This window comes from Phyllobates terribilis, unplaced genomic scaffold, assembly GCF_046119375.1.
Source record: "Phyllobates terribilis strain yellow unplaced genomic scaffold, ASM4611937v1 Scaffold_5__5_contigs__length_657084704, whole genome shotgun sequence".
Lineage (NCBI taxonomy): Eukaryota > Metazoa > Chordata > Amphibia > Anura > Dendrobatidae > Phyllobates > Phyllobates terribilis.
The window spans coordinates 99,932,195-99,953,124 of NW_027362765.1; the positions used below are offsets into that span (position 1 = coordinate 99,932,195).

The 20,930-nt window shown below is 44.2% G+C and overlaps 1 non-coding gene across 1 annotated transcript; it reads left to right on the forward strand.

Moving 5' to 3' along the window:
• Nucleotides 1-6,089: 6,089 nt before the first annotated feature.
• On the forward strand, nucleotides 6,090-6,286 carry LOC141150570 (U2 spliceosomal RNA). The gene has a single exon (XR_012246734.1). It is a non-coding gene; the product is annotated as a U2 spliceosomal RNA (small nuclear RNA).
• The last annotated feature ends 14,644 nt before the right edge of the window (nucleotides 6,287-20,930 follow it).

Below are 20,930 nucleotides of genomic sequence, written 5' to 3' on the forward strand. Positions count from 1 at the left end.
CCTTTTTACAAGATGCTCTTAATGTCCTAGATTTTAAGTTGAATCAGTCAGATCAGGAGTTTTTAATACGGGATTTTAGCTTAGAGGAACTTTTTAACATTTTTAAAAGTTTTTCAAAGGGCAAGCCTCCGGGAGCAGACGGTCTCCCCGTCGAATTTTATCTGACTTTCTGGGATATTTTAAAGGATGATCTTTTAGCACTTTTTAAGGAGGTTTTTAAGTGTAAACGGTTGCCCAAGGGATGGAGGAGGGGAATAGTGTCCTTGATCTTTAAAAAGAAAGGGGCTCTTGAGGACCTTGCAAATTGGAGGCCTATCACCCTCCTCAATATGGATTATAAAGTATTAGCCAAATTTATTGCATGCCGGCTTAAAATGATAATTGATAAGTTGATACAACCAGAACAAGTTTGTGGTGTACCGGGAAGGAGTATTGCGGAGGTGTTAAATGTCATAAGAGATGCAATATGGTATACTAGGGATCGTGGTCAGAATTTAGCCCTGTTGGCGCTGGACTTTGAGAAGGCGTTCGACAGGGTATCGCACAAGTATCTTTTTAGTGTTTTAAAGAAGATGGCGATTCCGGATTTTATCATGTCTCTAATTAAGATTTTGTATAAAGATTCATATTGTCAAATCTCTGTTAATGGCTTCTTAACAGGTGAAATACTGCTGGAATCCGGAGTGAAGCAGGGCTGCCCTTTGTCCCCGATCCTGTTTATTTGTGCTATGGAGCCTTTATTATGCCAAATTAGGAAAGATAAAGTGATCCGTGGGGTCCCTGTTCCGGGTGGAGGGGGGGCCCAAATTAAAGTCTTCGGGTATATGTACAATGTTACTGCCATCTGCACGGATCCTGCTTCCCTCCGGAGGGTCATGAGGTGTACCAGTTTTTTTAGTCAGGCTTCAGGTTTTAAGTTGAATTTTAATAAAACTGAGTGTTTGACAATTGGTTCCTGGGATACAGTGGACCTACCAGCAGTCAAAATGAAGTGTGATAAAGTTAAAATTTTGGGCATTACTTTTAATAAAGAAAATGACGGGGTTGTGAGTTGGGGGGAGGTCCAGGAGAAAATGGTGAAGAAACTATCCTTTTGGAATTTGCGTAGTTTGTCAATCGAAGGGAAAGTTCTAATTATTAAGTCTGTATTATTGCCAATGATGTTATATGTTGCAATTGTGTACCCTCCCTCCGACTTAATGCTCAAAAAGCTGACTCGCTGCATGTTTATATTTATTTGGGGCTCGAAGATGGAAAAAGTAAAACGCACAGAAATGTATAAAAGGCATCAAAATGGTGGAAAGGATGTCCCGGATTTGAGCATGTTTTTGTATATAAATTTCTTCTGTTTCTGTTTTAAGCTTCTTAATTCTAACAGTGTTTTTAGTCTGTTTTTAAAATATACTTGTGGTTATGTTTTTAAGAGATGGCTACGGCCATCCTTATCTTCGCCTGTTTTATTATGTCCCCCAAAACATCTTATCATCTTAGAGAAAGTATGTAGAAATTATAAATTAAGAGACTTGGATACTGATATTCTTCAAGACCGAAGGAAATTGATAACTCATCTGAGAAGGGAAGAAAGAGTATCTGAAGTAATCAACTTTTCCTGGAGCAGATCCAAGCGAGTCTGGAGGAATGTGTTTGGAAAGTTTCTCGCAAATATTCATAAAGACCTTGCCTGGATGTCCGTCCACCAGTGCCTCCCAACTAGAGACTTTCAGCACAGGAGAGGCCTGGTAGCGCGGGCAAAATGTCCAAGAGACTCGTGTGGAAGTGATGAGACGGTTTTACATCTGTTTTGGAACAAAAACAAAAGGAGAAGTCCAAGACATCCGGGAATGGACGGGCCAATCAGACCACCCCTCAGGAGGAGGAACAGCAACCTGGAGCCTCGGGAGGTGATAAGGGCGCTTCGACTAGTAACAATCCCTCCGAGTCAATGACAGGTAACTCACAGGAGCCCAGGAGCTGGCTGAAAGACCATAAGGAGGCTAAAAGGAAGGCCGAGAAAGATCATAAAGGGGCGGTCGGTAAGGCCAAAAAAGAGCGCCAAAAGGCTGACACCGAGCCCAAAATTCCCACTGGGTCTCACGAGAGCGAGGGCGGTACGTGGCATTTGGTGAGGTCTCATAATAAGAAAAAGAATGGTTCCGTGGAGGTGGCTAATAGGGAGGAGATGGATACATCCCCTCACGGGGGTGTAGACTCTGGAATCCCGAGGTCCCGGGGCTCTGCTGCCCCAGGTGGGGCCCCGAACCTGGCTGCCTCCGGGGACTCTGAGGCTCTGCCATGTGCGCAGCCTGCCCCTGTGTTATGACCCTCTGCGGGTCAGCAGGGGAGTGCGGAGCCTCTCGGAGACCCACCTGACGAGGACCTAAATGGTCAGCCTATGGAGACCCAGTGTAACCTTTCTCTCAATATCCTTCCGAGCTACACCCCAGTAGCGTTGGGTCTTAATTTAAGTGAATGTTCCTTCTCCGATGATGAAGACTCTTTGATAACGGTGGACTCAGAAGAGGGCGTTGGTGAAAGTCCAAGTGGTCTGATCCGTCCATCGGATAGGTAAAGTCCAGTTTTTGTTTCTTCCTAACCATTTGTTATGATGGCTGACATTAGTGGTGTTTCCCTCAATGTGAGAGGCATAGGATCCAAGACCAGAAGAGCTACTGTTTTACATTTTTTAACCTGTTTTACAGCTTCTGTTTTCTTTTTACAAGAATGTCATATCCCTCATAAGATTTCTTACAAAAAATATAAGGAAGAGTGGAAACATGGTCCATCGGTCTGGTCTGGATCAAATGCAACCGGATCAGCCGGGGTAGCTATACTTTTTAAGGGAAATGTGTCTATTGATTTTATCCAAGATATTTTACCGGGTCGTATTCTTTTAGTTAAGGCTTTTATTGATGGGACAAGATGGCAGTTTTTAAATTTTTATGGGTCACCTGATAAAAATGAAAGGGCTGATATGCTGGAAATTTTACCTTTATTTATTAACATTTCTGAACCTTTTATCCTGGCAGGTGATTTTAATTGTATTTTAAAAGGCGAAAGCCGACGCTCCGGTTCCGTGAGTAGAAATTATGACAAAACGTCTGGAATGTTAAGCAATATTATAAATGATTGTAAATTAACTGATGTGTATAAAGAATGTAACAAGGATAGCCCTATAGACGCTGGTTTCACCTGGAGCAATTCTACATGTAGCTCCAGGATAGATTTTGTTTTAGGTTCAGAAAAAATACTGCTAGTGAAATGTGAAGTTTTAACTAATATTCTCTCAGATCACAAGGTTTTATCTTTTAGAGTGAGGATTAATGGAAAGAAGAAATGTGGTAAGAAATCTTGGAAATTGAATGTGTCCCTTTTAAAATATCCACAAATTTTATCGGATTTTATTGAGTTTTATGTAAAGTGTAGAAAAAGGAAAAACCCCAATATTTCTTTTAGCTCCTGGTGGGATAGAATGAAAATAGGCATTAAAGATTTCTTTATTAAGAAAAGCATACAAAAAGCTAAAGAAAAGTTTGAGATCTATAATTTTCTTAATAGCAGGTTACAGACATTGTACAAATTCAAAGACAATGGTCTGGATGTTGGTAATGATATATTGAGTCTTAAAGGAGAAATTTCAAAGTGGTTGGAACAAAAAGGAAAAGAACTGATTTTTCGTTCAAAGGTAAAACACGTAGAAGAGGATGAGACTTGTTCCAGGTATTTTTTTAAGAAAAACAAACAGGCGAAAACAATAATTGATAACATAGATGGAGATAATAATATCAACGTTATATTGGATAAGGTAAATGTCTATTTTAATGATCTTTTTAATGTAAAAACTGTAGACCATGATTTAATACACACTTTCCTGGGGGAGATCAAGTCCACCCTAGATGCTGATGCCCAAAGTTTTTTATCCCAACCTCTATGTGAGGAAGAGATTTTAGAAACCATGAAGAGTTTTAAAAATGGTAAAGTGCCCGGCCCTGATGGTATCCCCATAGAGTTTTATATAAGTTTTTATGATATTTTAAAAGATGATTTGTTTAATTTGTTTTCCGAAGTTTTTAAAAATAAGGTTTTACTCAACTCATGGAAGAAAGGTGAGGTATCACTACTATACAAAAAAGGTGACAAAACGGATCTTAAAAACTGGAGGCCGATAACTCTTTTAAATAGTGATTACAAAATTATGGCTAAGATCTGTGCAAATCAGTTGAAAAAGGTGATACATAAAGTAATTCATGCAAATCAGGTATGCGGGGTACCTGGGCGTAGTATCTGGGACAATTTAAACCTGGTGAAAGATTGTATTGAAGATGTAAAAACCAGAAAGACAAAGATGTCAATCCTAGCGGTGAATTTTGAGAAAGCTTTTGACCGCGTGTCTCACTTTTATCTTTTTAAAGTTTTAGAAAAAAGGGGCATTCCGGGTGAGTTTTTATTGTCTCTTAAAGCTTTTTATAATGATTGTACGAGTAAGATTTTAGTTAATGGTTTTAAAACAAAAGAGGTAGTTTTAAAATCAGGGGTGAAGCAGGGTTGCCCTTTGTCCCCCCTGCTTTTTATATGTGCTATAGAACCCCTTTTATGTACAATACGCCGGGATAAGCAAATATGTGGAGTACCCTTACCCGGAGGGAACGGTCTACAAGTTAAAGTTGTAAGCTATATGGATGATGTAGCAGTGTTTGGATGTGATGTACCTTCAATACAAAAAACGATAAGCCAAATTCAGTCTTTTTGTACAGTTTCCGGTTTTAAAATTAATCTTACTAAATGTAATATTTTAAATGTCGGGGGGGTGAGTTTACATGATGTATCAATTGCAGTTACAGATTCCATTACTATTTTAGGTGTTTCTTTTAATGAATCTAATAATGGTTTTAATAGCTGGGATGCGGCAGCACAGAAAATTAATCAGAAAATCTGCATGTGGAATATGAGAAAGCTGTCAATGGAAGGTAAAGTTCTGATTGTAAAAATGGTGATATTACCTATCCTGTTATATCTTAGTTTGGTGTTCCCCCCTCCTACAAATTTGTTGAAACGAATTACAAAAGTATGTTTTACCTTTTTTTGGGGCTCAAAAATGGAGAAACTCAAAAGAGAAATTGTGACAAAGCCAAAGGTTAAAGGTGGGAAAGATTTCCCTGTTTTAGATAAGTTTCTTTTAATACATTTTTTCTGTTTCTGTTTTAAAACCCTTTTTAAAGATAATTACCTTTCCTATTTTATGCGTTTTAACACTGGTTTTCTCATGAGAAGGTTTGGTTGGTTTGAAACAGTTTTATCTTTTCCTTATGCTTTTAACCTACCTGCACATTATGAGATTTTAAAGAAAATTATTCTTGATTTTAATTTGAATAAAAAACAGACAGGGGATCTATGTAACAGCAAGACACTACTCAAACAAATTAGTACTGATGTGACGTTGTGTGATATTGAACGTTATGATGATGACAAAACTGTACACATATGGAAAATGATTAACGCCCCTTATCTTTTTAATGTACAGAAAGACATGTCTTGGAGCTGCGCACACCACTGTCTTCCTTGCCGGGCATTCCAGTACAGAAGAGGTTTTGTGAGGTCTGCCATCTGCCCAAGAGAAAGTTGTCAAGAAGAAGAGACAGTGAAGCATCTTTTATGGACTTGTGCTTTTGCTAAAGAGTTCTGGAGAAGACTAATCCCCCTGCTGGAGAAAATGGTGGACCTCAAGGACTTTAATTTTGCATCAGTGTTATATGGTCTTCTGGAATGCCCAACAATGGACCAAAAAATAATGGCGTGGAAGATAGTGAATTGTGCCAAGATAGCGCTCTGGAATGCTAGAAATATTGCTGTTTTTAAACATGAAATGTTACCAGTAGATGATGTTTTAACCTTTTGTAAAAGTGAAATGTACATATACTATTTATTGGACAGGAAAAAGAATGTAACGTTGGCAGGCAAATGGCTTTTTAACCTATGGAATATTTGAAGTCTTGTAAAATTTGCTGTGATGGAATTTTTATTTTTCTTTGAAGTCCCGAAAGTGTAATGTGGATGTAATGGTTTTATTTCTGTAATTTGTTAAATTTTAAATAAACGTTTTTTATCCCCATGTGGGGGATAGCCAAATTAAAAAAAATCTGTTCTTATCAGTTTAATATCTGATACGTCCCCTATCTGGGGACCATATATTAAATGGATTTTTAGAACAGGGAGATGGAAAAAGAGCTTGCTCTGTCCACTCCACGCATTGACCTGGTATTGCAGTATCTCCAAGACCGGTGCACCCCTTCTTTAATGCAGTTTCTAAAATCAGAAAGAATTGAATTCAATGTTTTTTGTTCATTTTGCTTGTTTGTCGGATTTTGGGATGGACTCTTTGGCTTTGCTTTTCTTCTTCTCATTGGATTTTTCATGTTCAAAGTTGCAGAAGCCAGATGACAAGCTCATTTTGGTTCAACTTCAGCAACTGTGCATTGCATTGCCATGTAATGTAATGCAATGCTATCTATCTAGCTCTCCCTCTTTACTTCCTTTTGGATAAACAGACATATTAGGCAAGCATTTTGGAGCTTTCACCTAAATAACTACAGGTGGTGAGATAAGCTGCACAATATAATTGACCTTTCAGTATATTGTTGCACACACACCATCTATTTAGCAAATGCCCTTGTTATCAACAGCAGCCTTTTAAACTCACCTGAGCTAACAGGTATGTGCGCTGGTTACTCTGCTGCGCTTAAAATTTCTTTTTTGGTTTGCTACAATGCCTTTTCTGAAACGTTGTCTCCCTCTGCTGGAACACTGACTTCTTTCATTTAATGCCTGCAGACTATAAAAGAGAACCCAACCCAAAAAGTTTGGTTGATTAGTCTGTGGCATTCTTTTAAACTGTTGCTTATGGCGGTCTCTGTGAGCTTCTCAGTGACATTCAGCCAGCCAGGTATCCTGCCTGCAGTAGATGGAATGTGGCAATGGAACGCTGGCTGCGCGTGTCATAATTAGAGATAAGCGTTGTTCTACTCGAACTGTTCGCCAATCTCAAATTCGAGCTCTTTTGGGCGGTGTTCGAGCCGTTCGGCAACACGAACAATTTGATAAAAATTCGGCTGTTCGAGGTTATGTTCGATAACTGTTCGTGAACCAAAATCATAACTGGATTTTTTCTCAGTAATGATGAAAATTAATGTTAATACGCAGTTTGAGTGTACAGCGGGGTGGGGGGAGGGGCAGGGGATGGATCTCTGCAGGAACAATGAAGATCTCCATTTTTTTTTCTCTTTCCCGCATTTGCAGTGGGGAGGTGCAATCTGTCAGCCTATCAGCAGCGCACACACGGAGCGAAGTGCTTTTTTTCACACAAGCAAGGGCATGTGTCATTGGCAGTGTATGTCACATGTCCTTGCCCTATAAGACCAAGCCATTTTCCCCGTCGCCACCATTTTCTCACTGCTGCAGCTGCGTGTTAGACGGCACCGCTGTTGCTGTGTGCGCTATACCTTGTTAATTTCAAGCCAATTTTCGCACAAATATACAGATAGCTTGGGAGTAGGGAATAGTTGTGATTGCAGTCCTTTTAAGGACTAGGTTACAGCATTTCCTACGACTTTTATCAGGGAGGTCTGTGCTCTTAAATAGATAGGTTGTGGGAGTAAAGACTAATTGTAATTGGAGTCCTTTTCAGGACTAGGTTACATCAGTTCCTATCAGTTTTTGCCAGGCAGGTCTGTGCCAGTGCTGTGCAAGTTTTTTTCACAGCATTTGGCTGAATCTAGCAAAGCTAATCCTTTTTGGCCTATTGCAGAGTGTGTTAGTCAGTGGAGTAGCCTATCTGTGCTGCAAGATATACCACCTGTGTATAGAATACCAATTATTTTACTGCACCTAGTGAAGTAAAATCTTTTGGGCATAGCATCATTCTATTAGACCATCTATATTGACCTCCATCAGGTTGCAAATTAAAACTAATTTTTATCTGCATCTACAGTACCTCTGAAAAAATATTTGGGCTTCTAGCTGTGTGTGGGACTTGTTGTATTAGTCCATCTATACTGACCTCCATCAGGTTGCAAACTGAATATATTTTTTTCTGCATCTACCTCTGAAAAAATATTTGGGCTTCTAGCTGTGTGTGGGTCTTGTTCTATTAATCCATCTATACTGACCTCCATCAGGTTGCAAACTGAATATAATTTTTTTCTGCATCTAGCTCTGAAAAAATATTTGGCCTTCTAGCAGTGTGTCGGACTTTCTCTAATAGTCTATCTATACTGACCTCCATCAGGTTGCAAATTAAAAATAATTTGTATCTGCATCTACAGTACCTCTGAAAAAATATTTGGGCTTCTAGCTGTGTGTGGGACTTGTTGTATTAGTCCATCTATACTGACCTCCATCAGGTTGCAAATTAAAAATAATTTTTATCTGCATCTACAGTACCTCTGAAAAAATATTTGGGCTTCTAGCTGTGTGTGGGACTTGTTGTATTAGTCCATCTATACTGACCTCCATCAGGTTGCAAACTGAATATATTTTTTTCTGCATCTACCTCTGAAAAAATATTTGGGCTTCTAGCTGTGTGTGGGACTTGTTGTATTAGTCCATCTATACTGACCTCCATCAGGTTGCAAATTAAAAATAATTTGTATCTGCATCTACAGTACCTCTGAAAAAATATTTGGGCTTCTAGCTGTGTGTGGGACTTGTTGTATTAGTCCATCTATACTGACCTCCATCAGGTTGCAAACTGAATATATTTTTTTCTGCATCTACCTCTGAAAAAATATTGGGCTTCTAGCTGTGTGTGGGTCTTGTTCTATTAATCCATCTATACTGACCTCCATCAGGTTGCAAACTGAATATAATTTTTTTCTGCATCTAGCTCTGAAAAAATATTTGGCCTTCTAGCAGTGTGTCGGACTTTCTCTATTAGTCCATCTATACTGACCTCCATCAGGTTGCAAATTAAAAATAATTTTTATCTGCAACTACAGTACCTCTGAAAAAATATTTGGGCTTCTAGCTGTGTGTGGGACTTGTTGTATTAGTCCATCTATACTGACCTCCATCAGGTTGCAAATTAAAAATAATTTGTATCTGCATCTACAGTACCTCTGAAAAAATATTTGGGCTTCTAGCTGTGTGTGGGACTTGTTGTATTAGTCCATCTATACTGACCTCCATCAGGTTGCAAACTGAATATATTTTTTTCTGCATCTACCTCTGAAAAAATATTTGGGCTTCTAGCTGTGTGCGGGACTTGTTGTATTAGTCCATCTATACTGACCTCCATCAGGTTGCAAACTAAATATATTTTTTTCTGTATCTACCTCTGAAAAAATATTGGGCTTCTAGCTGTGTGTGGGTCTTGTTCTATTAATCCATCTATACTGACCTCCATCAGGTTGCAAACTGAATATAATTTTTTTCTGCATCTAGCTCTGAAAAAATATTTGGCCTTCTAGCAGTGTGTCGTACTTTCTCTATTAGTCCATCTATACTGACCTCCATCAGGTTGCAAATTAAAAATAATTTTTATCTGCATCTACAGTACCTCTGAAAAAATATTTGGGCTTCTAGCTGTGTGTGGGACTTGTTGTATTAGTCCATCTATACTGACCTCCATCAGGTTGCAAACTGAATATATTTTTTTCTGCATCTACCTCTGAAAAAATATTGGGCTTCTAGCTGTGTGTGGGACTTGTTGTATTAGTCCATCTATACTGACCTCCATCAGGTTGCAAACTGAATATATTTTTTTCTGTATCTACCTCTGAAAAAATATTGGGCTTCTAGCTGTGTGTGGGTCTTGTTCTATTAATCCATCTATACAGACCTCCATCAGGTTGCAAACTGAATATAATTTTTTTCTGCATCTACCTCTGAAAAAATATTTGGCCTTGTAGCAGTGTGTCGGACTTTCTCTATTAGTCCATCTATACTGACCTCCATCAGGTTGCAAATTAAAAATAATTTTTATCTGCATCTACAGTACCTCTGAAAAAATATTTGGGCTTCTAGCTGTGTGTGGGACTTGTTGTATTAGTCCATCTATACTGACCTCCATCAGGTTGCAAATTAAAAATAATTTTTATCTGCATCTACAGTACCTCTGAAAAAATATTTGGGCTTCTAGCTGTGTGTGGGACTTGTTGTATTAGTCCATCTATACTGACCTCCATCAGGTTGCAAACTGAATATATTTTTTTCTGCATCTACCTCTGAAAAAATATTGGGCTTCTAGCTGTGTGTGGGACTTGTTGTATTAGTCCATCTATACTGACCTCCATCAGGTTGCAAACTGAATATATTTTTTTCTGCATCTACCTCTGAAAAAATATTGGGCTTCTAGCTGTGAGTGGGTCTTGTTCTATTAATCCATCTATACAGACCTCCATCAGGTTGCAAACTGAATATAATTTTTTTCTGCATCTACCTCTGAAAAAATATTTGGCCTTGTAGCAGTGTGCCGGACTTTCTCTATTAGTCCATCTATACTGACCTCCATCAGGTTGCAAACTGAATATATTTTTTTCCGCATCTAACCCAGCCAATAGTTTTGGCCTAATACCACAGTTTGGCCACTCAGCTCTGCTCGGTTACCATCCATTGTTTTTTTGTGCAAACAACTCCAGAGTTGTGAATTAGTTAACCACCAAAATGAGTGGAAAAAGGCCTGCTGCTGGTGGAAAGGGGAATAGGCATGTTGGGAAGGGGAAAAAAGGTTGTGTCCGTGGGGTAGGTGTTAAAGCAACAGTAACATCTGCAGAAGAAAGACCATCTTCCAGCCAAACTAAAATGTCTACTTCTTTTAGCGGACAATGTGATAAGATCCCTTTCTTACGGCCACGCCAATCGCTACAAATTCCAGATGAGGCACAAAAACAGCAGGTGCTTCAACGGATATCAAGTGCTCCTTTAAGTGGGCTCTCCTCCACATCAACTTCAACATCACAAATACTCCAGTCCTCAAAGGTGTCACCCAAATCGCACTTGCTTCCTCAGAGCTCCCAAATCTCCAGCTGCCCGTCTGAGTATGAGGTAGAACAGATGGTTGAGTCTGCAGAGCTGTTTACTCATACTATAGCCTGGGAATCAGAGGTCGACTACAGCGCTTCTGTGAATCCAGACGAGGAAATGATCTGCACTGATGCCCAGAATCTTTATGAGTCGGATCCAGGACCAGACGCAGAAGGTTCTGACCATAATGTAGACCCTCATTCCCAAACTGTAACTCCTGTTGGTGGAGACAATGAGGAAGACGATGATAAGACTCAAATACCTGATTGGAGCGACAACTTTAGTTTTTTGTCAGGGCAGGAACAGGTTGGCTCTGAGGACGACGGGTGTGATAACACACAGGGTGATGATGATGAGGTTGGAGATCCCACTTACTGTCAACCCACAGTCAGCCAAGAGATGAGGTCAGCAGAGGAGGTGGAGGAAGATGCTAGTGACGACGAGGTCAGGTTGCGCCTTCCTGGACAGAGACGTAGTACTGGAAGCACGTCAACAACTGCATCCTCAAACACAACTCTGCCTCTCACCACAAGTCGTGGTGGCTCTTCAGGTCGCATGGGTGCTAAGCCTTGCATAGCCTGGGCATTTTTTCAGATCGATAAAGATGACCCAACTCGTGTTATCTGTAACATTTGTCAGCAAAAGCAAAGTAGAGGCCAAAAAATACATAGTTTCAGTACTTCATGCATGAACCGGCACATGGACATGAAGCATAAGTTGCAGTGGGAAGCTCAGTGTGCTACAATGCGGCCTAGCCGGCCGGGCCAACCACCGTCTGCCATATCTTGTGCATCCGCGGCCTCTTCATCCTCTGTGACTGGGGGGACAGCAGTCACACCTGTTTTGGGGCGCAGACCTGCCACCTCTTTACCCGCAACAGTCAGCGTGATTGGCAGGTCATCATTTTCTTTGGAGGTGGTAACAGCAGCTGGTGTTGAGCGCTGTCCGACATCGATAGCACCACCTTTGGATCAAGGCAACCTAACATGTCCGCCTGCATCTTCCTCACAGACCGGCAGTTTGCCGGGGACACCCTTATCAACCCCGTCTAAGCACAATAGCCAGCCCTCGGTCCCTCAGATGTGGACAAGTAAAAGACCATTTCCTCCTAGCCATGAGAAAGCTAAGAGGTTGAATTTCACCATCTGCAAGCTCTTGGCTACAGAAATGCTGCCTTTCCGCCTGGTGGACACAGAAGATTTTCGAGACCTTATGTCCGTCGCAGTGCCCCAGTACCAGATGCCCAGTCGGCACTACTTCTCAAAGAAAGGTGTGCCTGCGCTCCACCAGCATGTCGCACACAACATCACCGCTTCTTTGAGAAACTCTGTGTGTGACAGGGTGCATTTCACCACAGACACTTGGACGAGTAGGCATGGACAGGGGCGTTACATGTCGCTGACTGGGCACTGGGTAACTATGGTGACAGCAGGACAAGGGGCTGCTGTCCAAGTCTTGCCGTCCCCACGAGTTGTGCGTCAATCCTCTTTATGTCAAAGTTCCTCCACTGCTTCTGCCTCCTCAACCTCTTCTCGGTCTTCCACCTGCACCCAAAGCCTGTCTGGTCATGCCACAAGCTTTCTAACTGCGCAGAAGGGATCCTGCACACCTCCTTACTATGCTGGCAGTAGGGCTCAACGTCATCAGGCGGTTTTTACATTGAAATGTCTGGGAAATGTGAGTCACACAGCTGAGGAGTTGTGGTCAGCTCTGGAGAATCAATTTCATGAATGGTTGTCTCCACTGGACCTGAAACCAGGGAAGGCCGTGTGCGACAATACTGCAAACCTGGGTGCGGCCCTTCACCGGGGCAATGTCACACACGTGCCTTGTATGGCTCACGTGTTGAACCTGGTTGTCCAGCAATTTTTAGCCCACTATCCCAGACTAGATGGCCTTCTGCAGAGGGCACGGTCGCTGTGTGCTCACTTCCGCCGTTCGCATCCCGCAGCTCAGCGACTTACATCTCTACAGAAGTCGTTGGGCCTGCCACTTCACCGGCTAAAATGCGATGCGCCTACCCGGTGGAATTCAACTCTGCACATGTTGCAGCGACTGTGGCAGCACCGACAAGCCCTGGTGCAATACGTTCTGACGTATAGCCTTGGCCAACGAGATTCAGAGGTGGGGCAAATCACGCTGGAGGAGTGGTCTCAGATCAGGGACCTATGCACCCTTCTGCACAGTTTTGAAATGGCGACGAAGATGTTTAGTGCTGACGATGCCATTATCAGCATGACTATTCCGGTGATTTACATGCTGGAGCACATGTTAAACAGAATTCGGAGTCAGGTGGTGGCACAAGAGGAGGTGGAGGAAGTAGAGGAGGAGGAGTTGTATGCGGAAGGGCTAACATCTGCAAGGTCCAGACGGTCGGCAGCACCAAGGCGGCAGGCATGTGAGGGTGGGGGAGATGGTTTTACCAGGGCGCATGGTAGCAGCCAAACTAGTGAGGAAGGTGCAGGAGCCCAGGAAGAAGTGGAGGACGAACTGATGGAAGACTCATCAGATGAGGGAGACCTTGATCACATTTCTGTTGTGCGAGGTTGGGGGGAGAGGACAGAGGAAGGAAGCATGATTGTTACCTCGCCACCAACACAACAGGGACTTGGTGCTCCTGGATGCGCAACACACATGAGTGCCTTCTTGCTGCACTACCTGCAACATGACCCTCGAATTGTGAGAATTAGAAATAATCCTGACTACTGGGTTGCCACACTGTTAGATCCCCGGTACAAAAGTAAATTTGCAGAAATTATTCCTGCCATAGAAAGGGATGCACGCATGCAGGAGTATCAGCAGAGACTGTTGCAGAATCTTACATGTGCTTTTCCACAAAATACCAGTGGTGCACGTAGTGAATCTCACAGTTCCAACTTGCCAACCGTGGGACCGTCAAGTGTTCAGCACTCAAACCGTAACAGAACCACAGTATCTGGTGGTAACATCAATTTTGCGGAATCATTTCACCACTTTTTTAGCCCATCCTTTGCAAGGCCACAGGAGACAAGAAGTCTGACACATAGTCAACGCCTAGAGACGATGGTACAGGAGTATCTCCAAGTAAACATTGAAGCCACGACTGTGTCACTGGACCCTTGCTCTTTTTGGGCTTCCAATCTGGATAAATGGCCGGAGCTAGCCACTTACGCCTTGGAGATCTTGTCATGCCCCGCAGCCAGCGTTCTGTCTGAACGTGTGTTCAGCGCTGCTGGTGGTGTGCTGACAGATAAGCGCACGCGGCTCTCCACTGATAATGTAGACAGACTCACGTTCATAAAGATGAACAAATCATGGATCCGAAACGACTTTTCTACCCCTGTGTCATCCTGGGGAGAGTAAAAGCTTGATGATTGTTTAAAATCACCCTACCAACCGTTTTAAGCTTTCAAATTACTAATCATGTTTATCTGTATCTTGACTGGAAAATAATTTGGGCTTTGTAGCAGTGTGCAGCACTGATCCTATTAGGCCATCTATAATAAGCTCCACCAGATTTAAAATTAAAAATAATTTTTAGCTGCATCTAGCCCGGAAAATAATTTTGGGGCTCCGAGATGCGCAAGACACATAAGTGCCTTCTTGCTGCACTACCTGCAGCATGACCCTCATATTGTCAGAATTCGAAGTAATCATGACTACTGGGTTGCCACACTCTTAGATCCCCCAAACTTTTCGATCAACCTTTTCATTTTAATAAAGACCAAAAAAATGGTCATTTTTGAAATTATAAGCATTAGCAGGTTGTTAGAAACTGAAATCAATCAGTTTTCAACTCAAAACTTTATTCTAGGTGATGTTACATTTTCACATAGGACCCCTTGTTCGAAAGGAGCTTCTGAACTCTCTCGTCCATTGAATTTGTCAGGTTTTGGATGGTTTCTGCTTCAATTGTTTTGCATGAGGACAGAATACCCTCCCAGAGCTGTTGCTTAGATGTGAACTGCCTCCCGCCATCATAGACACTCCTTTTAATGATGCTCCAAAGGTTCTGAATGGGGTAGAGGTCAGGGGAGCATGGGGGTCACACCATAAGTTTGTCCCCTTTTATGCCCATATCAGCCAGAGATGCAGATGTTTTATGTGCAGCATGAGATGGTGCATTATCATGCAGAAAAATGATCTTGCTGTGAAATACACGGTTCTTCTTCTTGAACCATGGCAGGAAGTGCTGTTTGAGAAAATCCACATACATTATGGAGTTCATCTTTAGCGCCTTCAGGGATCCTAAAGGGGCCGACAATCTCTCTCCCCATGATTCCAGCCCAAAACATTACTCCACCTCCTCCTTGTTGGCGCTGTAGCCGTGTTTGCGTGGGGTGTCCATCAACCAGCCATCCTCCACTCCATCCATCTGGACCATCGAGCGCTGCACGGCACTCATCCGTGAACGAAACAGTTTTGAAATCAGTCTTCATGTAATGTTTGGCCCACTGGAGCCGTTTCTGCTTGTGTGAAGTGGATAGAGGAGGTCGACAGGATGGCGTATGCACAGCTGCAAACCTCTGAAGGACCCTGCATCTTGTTGTTCGGGGGACGTTGGAGGCACAAGCAGCTTCAAAAACTTGTCTGCTGCTATGACAAGGCTTTTTTGCCGCTGCTCTTTCAACCTGACGTAATTGCCTGTAGGAAAGAGTCCTCAATTTGCCCTTATCAGCACGCACACGTGTGTACTGTGAATCAGCTACATACTTCTTGATTGCCAAGACACTTCATCCTGATCATCGCACAATGTTGATTGTAGTCATGCCTTGACCTAAACACTCCACAATTTGTTGCTTCTCAGCAGCCGACACATCCTTTTTCTTTCCCATTTTGGCAGAAAATGTAGGCTGCTGAATAATGTGAGAGAGCCTTCTTAAGTAGTCTTGCCTTTCTTTGGACACACCTGCCAAACTAATTAGCACTGGTGTCTGCAATTGCTTACAGTGATATAAAGAGCACTGACACACATCACCATCAATGAGTTTAACTGACAAACAAACAAATTCTTCCCTTATCACTCCTAAACACTTTTTGCATAATAATTTGGAACACAGTGTACATGTGCTTTTCCACAAAACACCAGCGGTTCACGTAGTGAATCTTAAAGTTCTAACTTGCCAACCGTGGTCTGTATGGAGTTGTTCAATAAAGGGCCCAAAATTAAGATAACATAGATGGGAGAGGTCTCTATGAATAGGAATTCCTAAGTATTTGATACCCTGTGAGGGCCAGGCAAAGGGAAAGTTGGACTGGATGGAATCCTATATGGATTTGGGGAGGGAGACATCGAGGGCCTCAGACTTCGCTGCAGTGATTTTAAAATTTGACCATGTAACAAAGTGATCTATTTCAGCCATAACAGCATGGATGGATATATGTGATTGAGTGATATATACTAGGACATCATCAGCAAATAGAGAGCACTTGTACTCGGTGCCTCCCACCTCAATCCACCTAATATTGGGGTTATGGCGAATTGATGAGAGCAGGTGCTCCGTCACTAGGATGTATAAGAGAGGGGACAGAGAACATCCCTGCCTTGTCCCATTGGTGATTGTGAAAGGTGATGAAAATGTTCTGACGCGCCCCCTGGGCCTTGGGACACCCGGTGCCGGACCCTTTTTGGTGGATGCTGGTGGTTGTAGTCTCCGTGGCGGCAACCCGGTTCCGTGGCTCAGGGCGGTCAAACCAGTGGCGGAACTATTTATGTGGTTTTGATGTTTAAATGTCCGACTACGCCACCCGTGGATTGCGGTCAGAGTGAACCGCCGCTCCAGGGCAGACCGCTGAGGCTGGTGTTGTGGGTGCAGCAGAGCGTAGCATAACTCCCCACGGGAGGAGTATAGCCTCAGGGCAGTGTATGCGGAGGATGGGGGTGATGGTGCAGGGCAGCAGCAGTAATGACACGGAGTCAGTGATGCAGTCCAGGGCCTTTACTCACAGTTCTTATTATCCAGACCACGTCTGCAGGTAACGGCTGCCCACGTCGTACTGTGCTCACCAGGTGAGGGGCTCAGACAAATCCCAGATAACTTTGGAGCGCTTCACAGGACCCCCTTTGTGTGTCCTTTGTCTGGCCTTTCTTACCAACCCTTCTGTCCGGCTGCCTCGGGCCTCCTCTTGGTAAACTTGGCGCCAGTTTCCCTGACCCTATGTGGTGCCTTCCTAGCGGGTGTAGCGAGGGGCTGCGCCACATAAAATGTCACAGCCTCCTGTTTCTAGCTGAGGGTCATTTCCTGCCTCCACTAGTTTCGGGGACCGGTCTCCCACTTTGGCCTGACCCCTCCACGCAGGTGGATTCTGGCGTGCGGTGGCGACTCGCCCGTCCGCACCCCTGAGATCCCTTCGTTCCTCGTTCCTGGAGCCTTCTCCGCTCCTCTTCCTTCCTTCTCCCTCTTCCAGGCCTGGGCCTCTGTTACTAGGCCCGCCTCCGGAGCAGAGCTCATGCAGAGCCCCTGCTCCCTGCCACTTCTGCTCAGACTTCTCTGCACTGAACTAAGATGGTGCCCACCTTTTATACTCCCTTCTCAATGCACCCAGGAACTGCTTCCTCCCTGCTCCTGCACTACAGGGTTCCCCTTCCTCAGTGTTCCCTCCCCCCACTCCAGCCAGGGACAGGGACTGTCGTGCCCATCTCAGGGGCATATTGGTCGCCCTGCCCCACGGCAATGTGGTGTAATGCATGCAGGTGTCGGGTCCTGATCCACACTACATCCTTACCTGAGAGTGAGATATCACACCTCTGGGTGAGGTGCAATACCTCTGTAGCAACCGAGCCCTCAGGGTGCTACAGTTCCATTTATCTTCAGCCTAGGTGACGTATTGCGATACAGGGCCGTGATTTTGGCTATAAAAGGGTCCCCTAGACCCCTACCCCAAGCTTTTTAAGAGAATCATATATGGCGTGCCAGGAGACTCTATGGAATGCTTTCTCAGCATCCAACGAGAGTATCTAATTACAAATTTTTAACTGCATCTAGCCCAGGAAATACTTTGTGCCTAGTAGCAGGGTCTGCTAGTCAGCGGATTATCCCGGCTGTTAAGCAAGCTACACCACCTGTAGTTTGGACACTTCATTTTTTCAAAGGAAATGCTTCGGGACCACGGGATACTCAGTGAAGAGCATCAGGAGGCACCCCAATGCATAGGGGCTGGGACTGGCAGTAGGATGCCTTGCGGTGGACAGCCAAGCTCGATCCTTATAAAAGCTTTTTAACTGCAGCAGCTTTAGTGGACGCTACTGGAGCTGGAATTACGCGGCTGCTGGCATGAGACTTGCCCTCCAATAGATCCTTGTAAATGGATTTAAAGTGTATTCATTCAAATTAGAGAGACAATTTAAATTAAAAAGCTTAGAGCTGCCTCCACCACAGGGGGGCTCGCTCGACCCACCAGTGGACAGGCACCAGTATTGGGAGAGGGGGGCTGGCCATCAGGGTTCACCGCGGCTCTGGCACAAACCCGGCGACACGGAGGTGGCACGGGCAGGAGCAGACTGGCCGTGTCGGCTTCTCACTTTTTGGATTTTAGAAGGGCATGACATGCCTATATCTGTGTCTCCCCCTCCTTTTACTCCTCCACCTCTTTTATTTTCGCATGACTATATGTACTTGTCACTTTTCCATGTGTTAGTTATGTCTTCTGAGCAGTTTGTCAGCTTTTGGACACCTTTGAAGGTGTTTTCTATGTGTTTCTATGTGTTTTTGTTTGCCTGCCATTGGTTTTAACGGTGTTCGAAGGTGTTCGACGAACAGTTCGACGAACAGTTCGGCGAACACACGGGTGTTCGACGAACCGAACCGAACTCGAACACTACGGGGGTGGCTCAACACTAGTCATAATAGGCTCTGAGCCTTTATATACCTGCGCACAGCAGCAGCCACCTTCAGTCTGCTGCTGGACAGCCAGCAGCAGCAGGAAAGGTAAGTAATCAGCAGCCCTCCTGCTAAGGGTAGACAGCTGCTCGTTCCACCCCCCCCGCCTTAATTGGTTCTCCTCCCTTCCAACGGTGTTGAGGCAGGTGGGAACAGCAGGGGGTGAGGGTGCTGTGTTTAAAGAGGTGGAGTTATGCAGATCTAAAACGCGTGGATTGCAGCAGCAGCAAGCCGAAAAGTGCAGCCATGTAAGGGATCTAGAGGTTGACAACATGTCTTCTTAACGGGAGTCCAGGAGCCCATCTCCACAAATGGACTTTTCAGGATCCTTGGGTGGCACCGTAGTCCGAAACCAATTCTGGTTATCGCTTCTCGGCCTTTTGGCTGAGACCAAGTGCTTCACAGCAGGAGGTTTCAGTTGAAGGGCACTCAGGTACCCCTCTCCTTGGCCTGGCAGGATCGTCCACTTCGGTGGGCTTCACCTGCCTGCTGCTATTAGGGAGAGGGATTAGTCCTAGGGTAACGGGCAGCGATCCCCCAGCCTTCAGGTGCTTTATCACAAAGCTCTGAAGGCGCAGATTGCAGGCGGTTGCAATTTGCATTTTGTTGCGCCATACAATGGAGGTTGACCCCAACCTCGTGCCTCTATATGCGAGGCTCAAGAACACCATAAGGGTCCGCTTTACGGCTGGTGGTTCCGATATGCGGAATCTGGGATATGTAGTTCAGGACGTGCTTGAGAAACTGCTCCACGTCAGAACCAACGAAATCCTTTCTATCCAGGATTATCCTCGACGTGGAGACTATGATGTAACCTTTACTGGCGAAGGTATTTTCAAAGATGTTTTGTCCAGAGTTAAGTCGGTAGAAAATAGCCCTGGTCTAAAAGGGATTCAGATCATCGAGCACGTCCTGGATGAGGTAAAGATGGTGGTTGTGAAAATCTTCTCACCCTTCATAACGGCACCAGAGGTTATTTCCTTTTTGTCAGTTTATTTTAAAAGTGTGAAATTGATTGGGAAAGTGTTGAATGAGTTTAACATCTGGACCTCAAAATGAAAGTTTTTAGTAAAATGTGAAAGAGACCCTAAATTCCCTGGAGGTGTGAGACTTCCTCCAGCTCGATTTAAAATAGGGCAAACTAATGGGGATTTTTTTTTCTCAGGAATGCCACTTTTCTGTAGGTATTGTGGTCTCTATGGGCACTCTAAGGATAGTTGTGGTGCCACTTGTAGAAATTGTGCCAGTACTGAACATGACACAAAGGAGTGCCCAAATGAAAAAAAATGCTCTTTTTGTCGGACACCTGGTCATTTCTATTTTTCTTGCCCTCACAGGTTCAGAGAGGATGAACAAAAACAAAAGGAGAAGTCCAAGACATCCGGGAATGGACGGGCCAATCAGACCACCCCTCAGGAGGAGGAACAGCAACCTGGAGCCTCGGGAGGTGATAAGGGCGCTTCGACTAGTAACAATCCCTCCGAGTCAATGACAGGTAACTCACAGGAGCCCAGGAGCTGGCTGAAAGACCATAAGGAGGCTAAAACGAAGGCTGAGAAAGATCATAAAGGGGCGGTCGGTAAGGCCAAAAAAGAGCGCCAAAAGGCTGACACCGAGCCCAAAATTCCCACTGGGTCTCACGAGAGCGAGGGCGGTACGTGGCATTTGGTGAGGTCTCATAATAAGAAAAAGAATGGTTCCGTGGAGGTGGCTAATAGGGAGGAGATGGATACATCCCCTCACGGGGGTGTAGACTCTGGAATCCCGAGGTCCCGGGGCTCTGCTGCCCCAGGTGGGGCCCCGAACCTGGCTGCCTCCGGGGACTCTGAGGCTCCACCATGTGCGCAGCCTGCCCCTGTGTTACGACCCTCTGCGGGTCAGCAGGGGAGTGCGGAGCCTCTCGGAGACCCACCTGACGAGGACCTAAATGGTCAGCCTATGGAGACCCAGTGTAACCTTTCTCTCAATATCCTTCCGAGCTACACCCCAGTAGCGTTGGGTCTTAATTTAAGTGAATGTTCCTTCTCCGATGATGAAGACTCTTTGATAACGGTGGAT